The following is a 13,785-nucleotide window of genomic DNA, read 5'->3' on the forward strand; positions in this document are numbered from 1 at the left end:
TTATACATGCCTATTTTTTTTTATTTAGTTTTGTGTACCCCCTTTGGAGCTCCTTAAACATTCTAACACATAATTTCTGCCCAATCTTTTCAGTGTTAGACAGCAGAGTGTTACCCCAGTGTCTTTGTCATCATGTATTATATCTTTTTTCTCTTTTCTGTATTTGAACCTGGCTTTTTTACAGTATTCTTTTATCTTTCATGCCAATCAGTTCCACAGTGTAGCATCCATTTGTTCCAGTGTTCTTCTTCTTGTTGTTCTTTTGCTGACTTACCAGTTTGTGTACATGATCCGCTGTCCTATTTGTGGTGCCTTCTGTGTATCTGACCTTGGTTCTTCAGTGCTTGATCCAGTGTCCTGAACATACCAGTACATCTGTAGACATGTACTTCTTTCCACTTCCCCCCTCCACTCTAATTGAAAATGTAAAGGGGGAGACAAATTAAGGGGCTGTGGTCGTCACTGTCTCAAGCTTGCAACACAGTAGGTAGGACACAGATTAAGAAACCCTGCCTCCACCACTCACGGACCCTCCTGCCCCTTGTTGCCACCTCCTTTGCTATGCCTTATCTTTTAAATCTCCCCACTTGACTAGGTCCTCCTCCAGTGTGTTCTCATCATAGTCCAGGCACATACAATCCATCATTTCATGAGTCCTTGCCCACTCTGTGTGTGTTGGTACCACCATCAGATATTGCACATTAAACAACACCTCGAGTGCACCCGCCCTCAAAACGCCTCCACTGGCCATTGAACATGCAGACCTTGGACCACCCTTTTCATCTATTCTTGCATCCTGAGATGATGTCTCTAACCTCTGTTCTTCGCTTCCTACTTTCCTCTTTTAAATATTGAAATCATCTTGGAAAGACCTTACCAATTTTTCCAGAGAAAAAGTAAGCAGTCTCGGAAATCACTTTATATGTGAGCTCTGTATGCCATTCCTAATACCCAATCATTAAATTACATGGTTTGCACAGTTCTGAATTGTGCTTGAGTTGTTTGGCTTTGTGTGTCTTGATCATGAAAGTGAGCATATTCCTGTATATCTTAAATAAAACACTTGACACAATGCATAGTGACACTGTATTTATTTATTTGTATTTATTTATTTATTTAATGTTTTCAAACAAATTTACACTCAACTTCAAACTTTGTGCCTTCATTTACAAAATAAATAAGCACCACATATGACGATATTACAGTAACGAAGTTGTAAAAATATTTTTAATGTATCACAATTATTTTCTGTGAGCACCTCAAACACTGAAATTACAGTACAGAACTTTTTTAAATAGTTACAATGTATCAAAAAATATTTTACGTGAGTACCTCAAATGCTGAAATAAAATAAAATTTATGAAATAGTTACAATGTATCAAAAATAGTTTAACGTGAGCACCTCAAACACTGATATTACAGTAAAGAAGTTTTTAAAACAGTTTCAATGTATCACAAAATATTTTGTGTACACCACATACATCGATATTACAGTAAAGAAGTTGTAAAAATAGTTGCAGTGTAGCTGAAAATATTGAACGTGAGGACCAGAAACACTGATAGAACCGTAAAAAAGTTGTGAAAATAGTTTCTATGAATCTGAATAACTAATTTCACTTCACTGAGAACATGTTTCTTTACTACTGACAGATCTTACATCTTATAGATGGAAAATGTCACTTACACAGTAAGCATTTCTTCAAGGCATGTAAGGCTGCAGATTCTCATGGTCTCTATAGTCCTGCCATCTCGTGTTGTGTTGGGCTGTTTGCAAGTTGTTTTTCTTTGAAGAAGTCTATTTAGCTACATGATAAGGCTGTCTCCTCCTTTTGATGACATTTGAGGCAATTTACCTGTTTAGGCTCCATACGAAAAATAGCCTGAAATAGGTGCACACATTGAATCAGAATAGACTCATACAAATTTAAATTTATCAGTTCTGGAGGAATAGTTCCCAACTCAAGATTATTATGTAGAGCTCTAGCAGACATTTTGTTCTCGTTTAATTTGTTATATCAATATTTACAAATACCTTGATCAGAACTCAAATCAAAACCATTCTCTACCAACAAATAAGTTGCAAATGGAAAGGGGCGACCACTCCTTCCCCCCGAACGTATGGCAGGGTGCCCGGATCCCCCCGGGAAACCATTTTGGGCGGGGGGCGTGTCTCGGCTGGTTTGCCCGAAGAGGCGTAGCCGGGGCGCGCCTTTTCCCGCCCAAGAAGGGGTTGTCCTAGACACCTACACCGTTGGTCACGCCCCGTAGGCGTACCAGAGGAGGGTACACGCCCTCCCGAAGAGGAATAAAAGGAGCAACAATCCAGAGAAGCATCCTCTTGTTCCTGTGCTTGGAAGCTGCACCCTCTCGTTGCACGCGAGCCCTAGACGGAACAAGGAGCAATTTTGAGAACTTGTAATTTTTGTGTTTCTCTTCCAGGTGCCTTCCCTCCCAGCATCGGCGGACCACCGGATCCAGGACCTCGTCGAGCAGCTAAGCAGCGAGGGTCGAGTCTCTGACAACGATGCCTGGCAAGAAGGTCGGAAAGAAGGCAGGGACGGAGCAGATGCTCCGCATGCTGGTGAAAGACATGGCGGACATGAAAAAGCAAATGGCGGCAATGAATAATACGGGCAGACCAAAGAAGGTCATCGGACCAGCATTGCCGGGAGTAGTCCCCGCAGGGAGAGGTAAAAGGGCCAGGAATAGGGCGGCAGAGGGGGAGTCCCAGTTCCAGAGTCACCCCCGGTAAGCCCGGTTAGTCCAGTCGAGGCCCCGGTACCTGTACCGATCCCGGATGCGGGCCAGCCGATTCCGGTAGTAGTTACGCCCACCAGCGAGGAGGAAATGCCTCCTGAGTTGGCCGCCCAGTTGGCCGCATGGCTTGGAAAGAATACCGAGGGTGCAGCGGCGCCCGGAGACACGGCCAAAGAGGCCAGGTTGCTAATGAATGAGTTGCGGCAATCGCGAGATGCTGCAAAGGCGAATGTCCCTCTTGTCCCCTCACAGATTCCCTCGGAAGAACCAGCGGCTGGCGGTGGAAAATCAGCAGGACCGGCTATGGAGTCTGGTAAGCAGCCATTGCCAATGGCAAATGGGGGGTCTTTGCCCTCGAGGAGGGAGAAAGTGGTTCAGCATATTCCTCTGGCCACGAAAGAGATGATTTGGGCTGATAAATATGTCAATATGTTTTTGCTCCTGACTGATCATCACGAGATTGAGTATGTTAAGGCTCAGAAGGATTTGTTGCATCCGAGTGTGTGGCGCGCAAAAATGGCGGGATTCAGGGTGGATGAGACGATCTCGAATTGGGCCAAGGCCTTTGGGATGTTTAATGCTATTATGGGTGAACGTAAGCCAGAGATTATGAGTGAATTAGCCTGTTATCAGACACGTATAATGGATTTCTATGAAACATATGAGGGCGATCTATGGAGGGGTTATGATAGTAAGTTTCGTAAGGCCAAGGAGCACGATTCGTCTCTGACGTGGGACTGTCTCGACTCCGTCTCTTGGCAGAAGCAGCTCTTGCCGGGCACAACGAAGTCGTCCGCGCTTGGCGAGTATGGGTTGGCGCCTTCCCGCCATCAATCGGCGGCGCCCTTTCGAGCAAACCCCACAGGTGATCACCAACCCAGGAGTGGTGGGAATGGGGGTAGAAAAGGGGTTTGCTGGAATTTTAACAGAGGCAAGTGCACGAGGCCACATGGGACATGTAAGTTCAGGCATGAGTGTGCAGGTTGCGGACATTCTTCACACCCGGAGAGTTCGTGCAGAGCCAAGAATGGGGATACCGGGGGTAGAGGAGGTACCAAACAGGTCTAATATCGGCCAAGGGGTACCACTACCTACCCCCGTAGATATCATGGCAATTATCCCCTGGCTAAACAAATTCCCTGATCATGTCTCCGCTGGGGTGTTACGAGACGGCTTTTCGTACGGCTTCCACATCCCGGCGGGGGATTTTCGGGGGGACTCACTGTGCAGAAATCAACTGTCCGTTCAGCAGCACCCGATGGTGGTAGAAAACAAGAATGCGAAGGAAGTTGCCTGGGGCCGGGTCGCCGGCCCATATAGCCACCCGCCTGTTCCTAATTTCATTTGTTCACCGTTGGGAGTAGTCCCCAAGAAGGACCCAGGTGAGTTTCGGTTAATTCATAACTTGTCGGCTCCTAGGGGTCTTTCGGTAAACGATGCGATTGATCCTGGAGTCTGTTCGGTGCGGTACGCATCCTTTGATGAGGCCGTCGCCATGTTGAATCGCCTGGGGCCCGGAGCGCTGATGGCTAAATCAGATATTGAGTCAGCATTCCGGTTGCTCCCGGTACATCCTCAAGATCAGCGTCTGTTAGGTTTTGTGTTTCAAGTACGCTATTACATGGACAGATGTATGCCAATGGGCTGCTCCATCTCTTCTGCTTATTTTGAGAAATTCAGCTGTTTTCTGCAATGGGCGTTCACCAGAGCTACGGGCTATACGCAGGTTATGCACTACCTAGATGATTTTTTTGTTCTTGGGGCCAGCCGGGGCACGGAATGTGCACAGGCTTTACAGGAATTCTGCAACCTCATGAAACGATTCGGCGTGCCATTGGCACCAGGGAAAACTGTGGGGCCATCTACTTCACTCGAGTTTCTTGGAATCGAGCTCGATTCAGTGAAGGGATGCTTCCGTTTGCCCAGGGACAAAGTTGTGAAATTTAGGGCCTCGGTAGAATTGTGCATTAGCAAGGAGAAGGTAACTCTCCATCAGTTGCAGAAAGTGGTGGGCCAGCTTAACTTTGCCCTCAGAGTGATGCCAATGGCCCGCCCCTTTTCCCGCTCTATTGCACAAGCCATGGTCGGTCTCAAAGAAGGACACCACCGCACAAGACTGTCTGCAGAGGTTCGCCAGGATATGCGCATATGGTTGGCATTTCTGGCGGATTTCAACGGTCGAGTGGTATGGAGCAAACCACCAGCATCCTCGGACGAGCTGGGTTTGTGGACCGACTCGGCAGGGAGCGTGGGATTTGGCGCCATCTTTGGTAATCGATGGTCGGCGCAAACATGGCCGGCGTGGTGGCACACCAGTGGGCTAACAGGTAACATTGGGTTTCTTGAATTGTTCCCCATTTTTGTGGCCCTGAAGGCATGGCCGGACAAGTTCCGTGATCGCTCTGTGGTATTTTGGTCCGATAACATGACCGTGGTTGAATGCATAAATAACCAGGCAGCGCGCTGCAAGTTGATTCTGAGATTGTTAAAGGAAAATGTACTACTGTGCATGAGACTGAACGTTCAGTTTAGGGCAAGGCATGTGCTGGGTGTACTGAACCAGGTGGCTGATGCACTCTCTCGTTCCCACATGCAGGCCTTCAGGGGTTATCTACCTTCTGCGGATCTAGTGGCGGCACCATTTCCCGAAGCTCTCTGGTCACTCGGTGCCCCAGATTACAGGACCTCGTGGGAGCCAGCTTAGCCCCCAGGACATGGAAGGCGTACGAAGGAGCGTTTCGTTCCTATTGTGCATTTTTGGGTCCAGCAGGAGGGGATAAGTGGGGGCAGGAGGAGTATGTACTGAAGTTTTTAGTAGCACTCCACAAGGCAGGCCGATCAGCAGCGACGGCCAATAGGCACCGGGCCGCCATTGCAGTCATGGCACAGGCTTATGGCATCAAGGACCCTACATCGTCTTTTCTGGTAAAGAAGGCGCTACAAGGGTGGCAACGCCTCGAGGGTCATAAAGTAGACGAGAGGCGCCCGATTGGGTTAGAAAGATTGTCTTTACTGATGTCAGTGCTCCCCGCGACATGTTCCTCCCAGTCCGAGACAGTGCTGTTCCGGGCCGCTTTCGCATTAGCATTCCATGGGGCTAAGCGGGTGAGCGAGCTGGTGGCAAGAAATAAGAAGGATGTGGGGGGAGGTCTATGTCGGGAACACGTTCAGATCAAGGGTGATTCAATGGTAATCACAATAGCCAGGTCTAAAACCGACCAGGGTGCGATGGGGGACAGTATTGTGGTCCAGCGCATGCGAGGGTCCCCCATGTGCCCGGTGCAGTGCGTTGAGGAATACCTGGCGCAAAGGGCGGTAGCATGGGGGGGAAGCTTGCTGAGACACACCGACGCCACCCCACTGACAAGGTTTCAGTTTCAGCGGGTGTTAACTTTGGCAATCGCGGCAGCGGGCTTGGACCCGAGCGTTTTGGGACCCATTCCTTCAGGATAGGGGCTGCTACAGAAGCTACAGCCAGGGGTCAAAGTGTGGAAATGGTGAAACAATTGGGACGATGGTCCTCGAACTGTTATAAAAGGTATGTGCGGTTGCACATGTTGTGAAGCTAATGTCATGCACTCACGCTTCTTGTCTTTTGTTTGGTTTACAGTTTCGCGAGCTTGCGAGGCGGGGCGGACTGTGCAGTCGACCCGACACCTGGGAACTAGCGGTCAAAGATCACCGGCTGAGGAAAGAGTGGTGTGGGTCGTGGGCCACTCATACGTGAGGCGTGCCGCGGACGTATTCAAAGCAGGTGACATGATTCACGCAGCTGGGGAATACGGGTACAGGGTGACCTTCCATGGAAGGGGCGGGCTCTGTATTGACCGGTTTCCGTGTTTTGTCGAGGAACTGTTAGGGCGGACAAGGTCACCGCCGTCTATAATCATAGTGCATCTGGGGGGCAATGACTTGGTGGCGCTCGGTCGGCGAGTACTCCTCGAGCAGGTTCTATCCACTGTTAGCTGGTTGGCAAAGAGGATTCCGGGGTGCACGATAGCATGGTCACCCATGGTTCCAAGGAAGGTGTGGCGGGGGCCCTCTCTGTGTCAGCTTTGAATCATTCAGTAAAGAAAGTTAATAACAAGCTGGGTAGATTGTTTCGTTCAGGACAGTTGCACTGTATTCCGCATGGATGTATCCGGGGGGATAACATGTATCTCGAAGACGGGGTTCATTTGTCCCGGGAGGGGAATGTCTTACTCATAGGAGACTTCATAGCATGGTTACAGGGTTTGTATAGTCATGACCTTTAGTAGGAGTGTGGGGGGTCCGGATAGCCGGTCAACTATCCGGCCTGTGGCGGTAAGGTCATGATCGGTGAGCAGTAATTTCAAGATCCCTAGAGGGGGCGCCACCCATTATGGATGGAAGCGCCCGGGCGGAGGCGGCCATTGGCCCCTCACAAGGGGAGGCGGCACCCACTAAGTATGGGGTCGCCGAAGGGAAGGCGGTCATAGGCCCCTCCCAGGGGAGGACGCGGCTCGATTCTCCTCCTAGGAATTTCCCGGGGCCAGGATATCCGCGACGGCGGATGTGGTGAACAGTGTGGGGTGGGAGGGGGGTCCACGCTACCTTCTAGACACCTCACACGAGTCCTCGGACGACCACTAAGATGGCGTCGAGTTTAATAAGGGGCCCACGCTAAGACAAGGGAAATTGGAAGTTGGCACAGAGGTACAGTCCTCTGTGCGACCGCCCCTCACACCGTGAGGGGGGAGTTCTGGTAGTAGGAATCTGACACCGGTTACGACCTTGCCGTTGGCCCGTAATGTTAGGATGTACAATTTTTAGAAAGTATGCATTTGCAGGATGTTTAGACTCGGCTAGGACAACCTTTGTATTAGAGATTTGTTAAGGTTAGCCAATAAACGTGACTGCAGTGAAATGTATAAATGAAAATTGTACATGATATGAAACTGTTATTTTAATGTTTTAATTTTGTTTCATATTTTAATAAATACGGCCGGGAGGGTAACTGTCTCCCGCCTTCCAAAAGTTCAGAACTGCGTCCGTCTTCCCATCCTTGGGGATTGTGTTGGGAGGGGGTGAAAGGCATCCCGGCCATATGGAAAGGGGCGACCACTCGGTCCCCCCGAACTTATGGCAGGGTGCCCGGATCCCCCCGGGAAACCATTTTGGGCGGGGGGGCGTGTCTCGGCTGGTATGCCCGAAGCGGCGTAGCCGGGGCGCGCCTTTTCCCGCCCAAGAAGGGGTTGTCCTAGACACCTACACCGTTGGTCACGCCCCGTAGGCGTACCAGAGGAGGGTACACGCCCTCCCGAAGAGGAATAAAAGGAGCAACAATCCAGAGAAGCATCCTCTTGTTCCTGAGCTTGGAAGCTGCACCCTCTCGTTGCACGTGAGCCCTAGACGGAACAAGGAGCAATTTTGACCCACCCACCAGCCCCTTATGGCAACGTTAGTAATGCAATGAAGTGGATTTGCGTTGATAGTATCTTTTTTCCAAGGTCTTTTAGAGTGTAATAAAGATGTCGAATGTTTGAACTGCAATAAAGTGATTCGCTTCATAACAATTTTTCTCATCCAGTTGAGCGGAGTATCACAGTCTAATTGAATGTGTAGCATGTGTCCAGTTAACCGCTTTATCGCTCTCTTCATTAGGTTCAAAAACGTCGTATTTATTTTGGTCGAGCGGTAAGGTCATGATCGGTGAGCAGTAATTTCAAGATCCCTAGAGGGGGCGCCACCCATTATGGATGGGAGCGCCCGGGGGGAGGCGGCCATTTGCCCCTCACAAGGGGAGGCGGCACCCACTAAGTATGGGGTCGCCGAAGGGAAGGCGGTCATAGGCCCCTCCCAGGGGAGGAGGCGGCTCGATGCCCCTCCTAGGAATTTCCCGGGGCCAGGATATCCGCGACGGCGGATGTGGTGAACAGTGTGGGGTGGGAGGGGGGTCCACGCTACCTTCTAGACACCTCACACGAGTCCTCGGACGACCACTAAGATGGCGTCGAGTTAAATAAGGGGCCCCCGCTAAGACAAGGGAAATTGGAAGTTGGCACAGAGGTACAGTCCTCTGTGCGACCGCCCCTCACACCGTGAGGGGGGAGTTCTGGTAGTAGGGATCTGACACCGGTTACGACCTTGCCGTTGGCCCGTAATTTTAGGATGTACAATTTTTAGAAAGTATGCATTTGCAGGATGTTTAGACTCGGCTAGGAGAACCTTTGTATTAGAGATTTGTTAAGGTTAGCCAATAAACGTGACTGCAGTGAAATGTATAAATGAAAATTGTACATTATATGAAACTGTTATTTTAATGTTTTAATTTTGTTTCATATTTTAATAAATACGGCCGGGAGGGTAACTCCCTCCCGCCTTCCAAAAGTTCAGAACTGCGTCCGTCTTCCCATCCTTGGGGATTGTGTTGGGAGGGGGTGATAGGCATCCCGGCCATATTCTTTCCACTCATTATTATTTTCTCTTTCACTTTTTAAATACAGATCAACAGTCCTAGTCTGATTTTTATAATGAGTTCGTTGATAACAAATACAAGAATAATTTGGCCTTTTACCTGAAATCACCTTAAACTTCATAATTTCTTGCTCAAATTTTTTTGTACTAGAATGTTGTACATTCTCTTCCACATTTCCTTCTATTAATGTATCAGTTTCTGCACTGTCTTGCACACCACCAAAGTAACTAAACTCAATTTCTTCACAAACGTTCATTACATCTGATACTGATCCACGCAAAAGAGCACTGTTCAACTTTTTTAACATTACTGCTGTACTGTTTGCATAATACAATGTCCTGAGTAATTTCCTCATTTGAGTATGATGTACTGCTAACTTCCTGAAATGGTGAAAAACACTTTGACATACTTTTTTAGAAAAACAAGCCAGAGAATGACCTTGCAAACCAGTATTTTCTCTCACTCTGCAAAAAATAAAGTCTGTGTCCTGTAGGATGTTTGAATTTCCAGCCCATTACACAGATGCGTCCTACAAGGGACGTAGTAGTCAATCGGCGTTGAGGAGTAGAAGTTCCCCGCAATCGTCAGCTTGACATTCGGCGTTGAAGGCATACATACAAAATACATACTCTACATAACCTCGGGACGATCGCACATCCCCCTCAAGACGACGAAACGTTCAGATGTCTCCACTATCAACTTTCGATGCTAGTTTCAGTGACTACCATGGTGAAATATGATAGAAGATTTGAGCAAGTTGACAACTTGGTAGTAGAAATAAAGTCTGTCAGCCACATGCAAAGAAGGCTGCAGAAGCGCAAAGTACACACTCCCGACTTGGTGACGTAATTGCCAAAAATAACAATACTAGACTCTATCGAGGGCCTGTAATTGGAATTAAAATAAGAATTGGCAACCAAATCCAACAAAGGCAGCAGAAGCGCAAATTACCCACTGTCTTGTCGTGTAGTGTAGTTCCTATTTTCCCTATAGGCCCTGCGCATTGGAATAACATAAACAGCAGTGTAGACGTAGGAGTGCGGTCTTCTAGGTCTCTACTGACTATGTTAGACTTAATTTAGGTTTGCGCCAGCTAGCTCAGAGGTCACTGGAAACTTTTTTGACTGAATAGGAAGTGATCAGCTTTCCTGGCTCAGACAAAAAGGGATTCAGCTTCCGACAACCGCATAAACATGACAACTTTGCTCCTCAGAATAAGAGTCAATCTCTAGAGTCGTGTGAAACAATAGACAGCTATTTCACTCAGTCAGTTGTGCAGATTTTACTTTCACCAGGATGCAGAGAATAGAGAGACGGGCGTTTTCAATAAAAGATATTATTTATTGAGCAGTCTTCCTTCTCATGCAAGAGAAATGAATTGCCACAATTGCAAGACTTGTTACTCTAGACTGCTAGTTAAATGGGTACTATACCATTCATAAAAATATGCACTCTGCATATGATGATAATATGAGATGTAAATTGCCTTCTGCGTGAAAAAGCAGCGCGAGTAGGAAATGAAATGCCTTAAATATTGCGGGTACACGTTGCTTGTAACTCATTAAGTACTTGAAATGTAACAACTACTAGTCCCATAATGCACCCTTTCTGCCAGTTGGGATAAATAGTGGACATCGAAAAAAGCTCACTTACCGTGAACAAAGCCTGTTATGGCTGAAACACGTTGGTCCGAGCTGGAGAAATAAAGTTGAACTGTTGAACTGTAAAACCCTGAGTGCCGCATCTTTGGTGGAAAATTAATTGGGCCAGGATCCGGCCCCTTTGCAGAGCACCCACAGTTGAGCGCACGGAGTCGGAGGATCACTTTGGTGAAAGAATTCAAGTGCCCCCTGTGCGCCCGCCTTCACAACGTGGAGAAAAACTTGTAAACAATCACCGAAGGTTGAGCGTCTCTAAGACGGAGTCGGAGGACGCCGCCGAAGGGAGAGTCTCCTGGAGGTGAGTGGCAATGATGGCCATTTAGTTATGAGCTGTGTCGAGCGATGTGTCTCCGTTAAGCCCACAAGTGAATTCGAGCCGTAAACAGTACGGCAGTTTCAAGAGACTTACGGGGAAAAGGGTTACACCAAACAAAACAGAGAGACTATTTTTCTATAAACTCCAGTTGCTCGGTTGTGAGAAATATTAAACCTACATGCAATCAAGTGAACGCGATTTGTGAATTGCACACAGGAATATCAAGATGGAAGCGCGAGCAGCGAAATGCGCTGATAAGGCCAATACAATGTTTAAAGCACCACAAACGATGGAAACATGCCACAAACCACCAACACGGCTAATACAATCCAAATGAATACTGGAAAACAAATGTTCAATCAAATTGAAAAACTGTATAAAAAAGAAATTAACAAAAGTTGGGAAGTGATTGCGTTGCAAAAATACATTGAAGTAAAAAGAATACCTAGGGGACTTAGAATTTTCACAATGCCAACTCACCCTGAAACAAAGAAAGAATTAATTGCAGACTGGCTGGAAAATAACACAGAATGCTCATTGAACATGATACGAATCCTAATTAAACATGCAAAAATCGATATAGTTGAAATCACAAATAAGATCAATGAATTGGAGGAAAATATTAAACAACAAGTTAATAAAGAGGAAACATCAAAAATGAGAAAAGAAATGGATGATAGACTTGAAAGATATGAATCTGAAATTGAAGAACGCAAAGAGCGAAAATTTAAAAGAGATGAAAAAGATTATGCAGTAGGCAGGATCTTAACATTTGCCAGAAGGTTTGACCATCTCAAAAAGAACTTTCAACGTCAAGGCGCACTAAGCACACCGGCCAGCACAAGTGGATCAGAGAGAAGTGAAAACGAAGGTTCAGACAGCGGAGCGAGTAACACAGGTTTTGATTTTTTAGACGAGGTACTCCTGTGGAACATGGACAAATCCATGTCCAGAGGAGGGAGCCGCGGAAGAGGATTGTACCAGCCCCGAGGAAGAGGAAAGAACCCTGCTGTAGCAACACAAGGAAAACCAGAAGAGCTAAAAGAAAAAAAGTCATATCCCCAAAGAAATCAGAAATTGAAAATTTGATAATTAATCTATCCGAGCATATACTGACAGACGAAGAAAGAACACTACTAAATAAAGGACTTTCATTCTGTCCGGAAAAACACTTCAACCCGACTGAAACTAGAATCGACCTATACAAATACATACGTAAGCTGAAACTAGCCAAATTTCACGCACAACAACCTAAACAAGTGTTGAACACAATGAATGGAGAACCATCAGACATTAATCCTAACTGGAAGATTGAAGAAATACCGGATCTTCAGAATATATTTGGATTGTTATATGACCAAGGAACATCTGAAATCTCAGGAACCCAGCTGTTGGAAGACCTCAATATTAGAACTGACCGGAGGGTCAAAAGTGGCCTTAAGAAAAAATCCAGATTTTGTCCCATTTTGTCACCAGGCAATAGAATTGATATGTTCTCTGAAGCTATAGTGGAGGAAATAGAGAAGCTTTCCAATACAAGAAAAGGAAATAAAAAAGAAAATCTCACAAAAAGAGAAAGACAAGCCATCAAAACACTCAACGAAGACATCAACCTCACTATAAAGCCGGCGGACAAAGGGGGAAACATCGTCCTTATGGACACGAAGAACTGCGTGCGAGAAGCTAAACGACAACTGGAAAACCGAGTCAATTATTCCAAACTACAAACAAATCCGATAAATCAAATGACGCTGCAACTAAATGGATTATTACATGATTGGCAAAGAGAAGGACTACTGGATGAGGAAGAAAATAACTTTTTAATGAATGAATATCCAGTAATCCCCACAATTTATTTTCTGCCGAAAATTCACAAGACACTCATCGATCCACCCGGCAGACCAATTGTGGCATCATGTCAAAGCCTCTATGAGAACATCTCTCAGTAAGTAGATCTGTTTCTAGCACCCATTGCAAAGAGCATGAGCTCTTACATTGAAGAAACAGGGGACTTTTTACGAATACTCAAAGACATCACATGGAGTGAGGACTACCTACTAGTAACTATTGATGCAGTTTCACTGTACACGTCAATAAAACATGAAATCGGGTTGGAGGCATGTAACTACTTTTTGAGACAGCGAAACATCGGAGAACGCAAACACACAAAACTGTTAATGAACATGATCGAGTTATGTTTGACAAACAATGTATTCTTATTTGACAACCAATTGTATAAGCAGGAATGCGGAACTGCCATGGGAATTTCATTTTCACCCAACTACGCCAATGTCACCATGGGGTGGTGGGAAAAGATACCTGCATGGAATCCCGTGAATCAATCAGACCCGGACAAAATAATACTATGGGTTTGTTACATCGACGATCTGTTTTTAATTTGGAGTGGTACGGAAAGTGATTTTAACATATATTTCACTAAACTATGTGATAATGACATTGGATTACAATTCACACATACCACTAGCAAACAAGAAATTGATTTCCTGGATATCAAAGTATATGTTGAGAACAACCAATTACAAACAACACTGTTCAGGAAAAAAACAGCCACCAATAGTATCCTACATGGAACCAGTTTCCATCCTCAGCCC

This window comes from Lissotriton vulgaris, chromosome 1_1 (genome assembly GCF_964263255.1).
Source record: "Lissotriton vulgaris chromosome 1_1, aLisVul1.2, whole genome shotgun sequence".
Taxonomy (NCBI): Eukaryota; Metazoa; Chordata; class Amphibia; order Caudata; family Salamandridae; genus Lissotriton; species Lissotriton vulgaris.